General features: G+C 41.7%; 1 pseudogene; it reads right to left on the reverse strand.

Moving 5' to 3' along the window:
* Nucleotides 1-4,833, reverse strand: part of LOC118337195 — an 18,058-nt pseudogene extending 13,225 nt beyond the window's left edge.
* Nucleotides 4,834-4,960: the final 127 nt, after the last annotated feature.

The raw sequence follows: 4,960 nt of genomic DNA on the forward strand, positions 1-4,960 counted from the left end.
ATCAGTTATAGATTCTCCACAATTCAATCGTTCACTATATTTTACAAAAACGATCAACAACAAAGTATAACGTTAATTCATTCTGACTTACCGGTAACATGGTAAACAAGAGAGAAGGAAAAAAACCTCTGAAGCGATCATAATCATCATGTTAGCTGAATAAAACTCAAGAGAAGCAGCAGCAGTTAGAGTTTAGTTTAGTTTTGTGCTAAAGGAATGAAACGCCTGTCCCAAATAGAGGCCTGTCCCAAATAAAGGCAGGGGAGTTCAGTGATTTAAGCAAATAAACGCCGGGCTATTATTAGAAGTTTTACGGTAGTGAGCTTTAAAGTGAAAGAGCAGCTTTATTTGTCATGATTCCATTTTTTTATGTATGACATTTGTATATTCTTGTCACATTATGCCACATTGTGATTTTGAATTAAAAGTAAATATACTGAACACTTATACTCATTTGACAGAAGTCATAAAATACAGCAGTAGTCTATAAGAAAACAGTGGAAAGACGATGCAGCTGTGTCGCCTGTTGTTACGGCCTGCTCTCTTCTTGCCTCCTCTGCTCGCATCTCCGGTGGCAATGACTAAGCTGCGAGGAAAGAATTGGGGACGTACAAACTAGGGAATGAGAAAGGCCCACAGTGTTGCTTTTAAGTGTCCACAGAACTCAGTCCAGAAACAGAGAGGTGACCTCCAGCTGTGACGTGTAGAGAGGTTTTAGTCATAGCTCTCTGCTTTGGAAAGAAATAAAGCCACCTCATGGCTTGGGTTCATGTTCAGCCGAGTAGTGTTTGGCTGGCTCACATACCCTGCTGCAGGGCTCCGGGCCTGAACAAAGCTCTCAGAACAGGAGCACTAACCCAGACTACTCAGTGGGTTATTGTCACTGTAGGAAACACTGATATGAAATGTATAACAACGCATCCAAGTAGAAGTTTTTTCTTTGCATTTTATATTTGCTTAGGGCAATAATGATAACATGGTAAAGGTATGAAAAATCATACTGATACAATAATGGAATAACATCCAATATGTGATATTGACAGCAGTGAATGTTCGAGTTCTTTGTTTCATAAAAATTATATGGTATCAGGACCAATGTGGGTTAAGCAGTACACTGAAATTTGCTGACCAACCAGGACAAAAAATTGAAATTAGAAGTACAACAGCCAGTTAAGCTAAACTGTGTGTCTTTAAGATCAATTTGTATCAAATGTATATCCCATAAACCCATCTACACAAGGTCTGAGCAAAGTTGATTAACCGTTCAGCAGGTTTAAGCTGCATTTCCTGCCAGCTGCAGTCCCTGCAGTAACACTTCCCTTCACAGTATATCAAAGTCTGATGGTAACCTAAAGCAGTGCACTCTGAGTCCTGACTATGCCCTGATTAGCTGCAGCAGAGAGACATCATGCCAGCTATGGGGTCAAGCTGTAGGGAGGAGGTGCTGTTAGAAAACATAGAAACAGCTATTTGCATTTGAAGAGTGGCTGAAGTCAGAACAGCAGCTGTTTCACAATGTTAAACATGCAAGCTTTATTTTGAAAGTCTAACTGTACCGTCAAACAAAACAATGAGCTGAAACTCACTATAAAGCTCCATAAAGCAGAGCAGAGCTCTAGATTCAGGAGATAATACTAATTATTTTTTGTAAAGGTTCACAGCAACAGTAGCTTTATGGATTAGTGCAACAACCTTCACATTTTAAAGACTGTACATGCAGGCTGTAGGCTACATTAGAAACACAAGACCCAAGACTTTCATCTCTTCTTTACCAGAGGATTACACTGAAAAACAGAATTCACAATTCATAAAACACAGTTCTGAAATCACAGCGATACACTTGAGCTCACCTACCATATATAGCAATAAATAGCACATTGCATATAAATGTGAATCCTGTTATCAAAGTTCTGAAAAAGACATTGACACAACCATGGACATGTTTTACAGGCAGCAGGAGAAATAAAACAGGAATATCCAAAGTCAAATAAAGTTAGACAACAATACAGATGAGGCCAGCTATATTTTAAGCTTCCATTGTACCTTATAGATCGAGAAAATATATTTTCAGATTCTGTTATGCTTGACAGAGCGGCTGTGGCTCAGAGGGAGTGCGGGTTGTCCCCCAATCAGAAGGTTGTTGGTTCGATCCCCGGCTCCTCCTGCCACGTGTCGAAGTATCCTTGAGCCTTGAGCAAGATACTGAACTCCCCAAATTGCTCATCTGAAGTTACATAGCATCTCGGGTGTGGTGAATGTCTATGAATGACGTTTAGTTTCTGTTCCGAGCGGACTTTGCCATCGCTGTCGTTGAATGCTGTGTGAAAGGTGAATGTGGCACGTAGTGTAAAAAGCGCTTTGAGTGGTCGGAAGACTAGAAAGGCGCTATACAAGTACAGGTCCATTTACCATTAACATATCCTTTTCATAATTAACAATTTTATTTTACACAACAGGAGAGAAGCAGCTCTGTTACTGCAGAGATAATATTAAACTTATTAACTCTCAGAAACCTCATCCAATGAACGACTGCAGGATCAGAATATGTGACTATAAATGTGCACTCTAAATCAGCTTTTTTCAGCTAAGTTACTCAATGAAATTGAAGCGTAATGAAAAGAATTTGACTCTCGATGGTGACAGCCTTAGGACAGTAATTTTCACTACTTCACAGTAAATCACTATGGCAACAAAATATTGTCTCATCCCAGGGTGATATTCTTGCATATCTTATTTACTTGATCCCACATCTTTTGTTTTTTTTTGCAATGTCTCTACTCTTTACAGTTTGGCCCGTATTAATGAGCCTTCGGAAAACAAGAATCTATTATCAACTGTTATCTGCTGCTCTACATCTCTATGTTCTCTTTTATGTGAATACTGATATATATATAGTTGGCAAGCGGCATTTGAAGAGGCAGGAAGTGCAGGAGGAATGCAAACATGAGGCCTGATGAAATGAGTCATACTCTCATGTTCATGTTTCCAGCTGTATTGTAGCTCATGGTGTTTACCTTCCCTGTGTATTTTATGTATTGTCTCCATGACCGAAACCCTTACACACACTGTCAATACTGTCTGAAAAACTTTTCTTCAAAGACCTTTGTCAGACTGAAGGTCTTTGAAGAAGGTCTTTGTAGTGGAATTTAGAAATTCTTAATTTTTCACTGCAAGTGTTGACTGTGCCGGAGCCTTTGTCCTGCTTTTCATTTAATTCATACCTCTCTTTGTACTCACCTGTCTTCATCTCAACCCTATCACCAGGCAGAATGTTGATATTAGATCATTCTGCCAAACCCAAACCAAATTACGTTCAGTGATTAGCTTTTTTCTGTGCTTTGCAACTACATTATGGTAAGGGAAGGTTAATAGTTATGGTTAACCTTGTATTTTTTAAGGGTCCAGTGTGTAGGATTTAGTGGCAGTAGTGAAGTTGCAGATTGCAACCAACTGAAAACTGCTTGCCTTCCAAGTGTGTAGGAGAAACTGTGGTGGCTGCACTGGCCACCCCTGAAATCTATTTGGCTACCCCAAGTGACACCCCATTATCTTTACCTCTTCCACTCCTTTTAAAGCTATAGTGCAGAAACTGGTATCATATGACCATATGCTATATGACGTAACACATCCATTATACCATTGCATGCTAGCATGTTGGGAAGGGAGCTAAATAACACTCCAAAGTTAGGCTAAATTTTGGTGATGGAAAAACTGGCATGGCCATTTTCATAGGGATCACTTGATCTCTGACCTCAAGATATCGGAATGAAAATTAGTTAGTTCTCCCCGGTGCATCTCCAGAACTTTTTTGCAACTATCTGACTAATGACAAGTGGGTCGACTAGGTTGGAGGGCACAGAGGACTGACTGACACAGGTTTTAGTTGAGAAACATGAAATGTGGGATGTATTCTCATTGACTGGGGAAGCTTGAGTCTGACAGCTGAAGGGTTAATAATTCTTTCAATCTGAAAGGGGCCAATGTAACGAGGAGAGAGTTTTCTAGAGTCAGTCTTTAAGGGAATGTCTCGAGAGGACAACCAAATCTTCTGACCTGGTTTGTAGGCAGGAGCAGGATGCCAGCGACGGTTAGCAATTTGGCGGTTGTGGTCTCCGGAGCGAAGCAGCGCTGAGCATGCATCTCTCCAGATCTTCTGACAGTGACGAACATGAGACTGGACAGAAGGAACTGCAGTCTCCTCCAGCAAACCAGCTGGAGCCTGATAGGAGGCTTTTCCATGGGCACACACAGTACAGGCAGAGACGTAGGCTCTGGTGTCTGTTTCCATGGTAGGCCACCAGAAATGTTGCCTAAGGAGGGACAGGGTACGGAAAATGCCAGGATGGCATGCAAACCTGGAAGTGTGCCCCCACAGAAGCACCTGAGAATGGACAGAGTTGGGAACAAAAAGTCTATTAGGTGGACCATTACCTGGGTCAGGTTGTACCTGCTGGGCCTCCCTCACCAAGGACTCCACCTCCCAAGTCACTGCAGCAACTACACAGGAGGATGGAAGAATGTTGTCTGGCCCAGAGGGAACCTCTCCTGTGGGAAACTGTCGGGAGAGAGCATCAGGTTTAGTATTCTTAGAACCAGGACGGTAAGTTAGAGTAAAGTTAAACCGACCAAAAAACAGGGCCCAACGAGCTTGGCCAGAGTTCAGCCGCTTAACAGTTTGGATGTAGGCCAAATTCTTATGGTTGGTCCAAATGATGAAAGCGTTTTGAATAGAATATAAAATCCTCCACGTACAAAAAAGCCTCTTGGGCCCATGCCCCAAAACCCACAGGAAGTCGGCTATTTTCATTTTTAATTTTCACTCACGGCGGCCATTTTGTGGGTAAAACCGCCACAATGACCCCAAAAATGCTGAAACGCAGGGTAGAGGGTATCGATGCCTGCTGCTGGTGTACTACAGAATACCGAGCAACCACCGTTTTCACATTACTCCATTAATCAT

The sequence above is a fragment of the Morone saxatilis genome, unplaced genomic scaffold, assembly GCF_004916995.1.
Source record: "Morone saxatilis isolate NCDOM2014 unplaced genomic scaffold, NCSU_SB_2.0 Contig3, whole genome shotgun sequence".
NCBI lineage: Eukaryota > Metazoa > Chordata > Actinopteri > Moronidae > Morone > Morone saxatilis.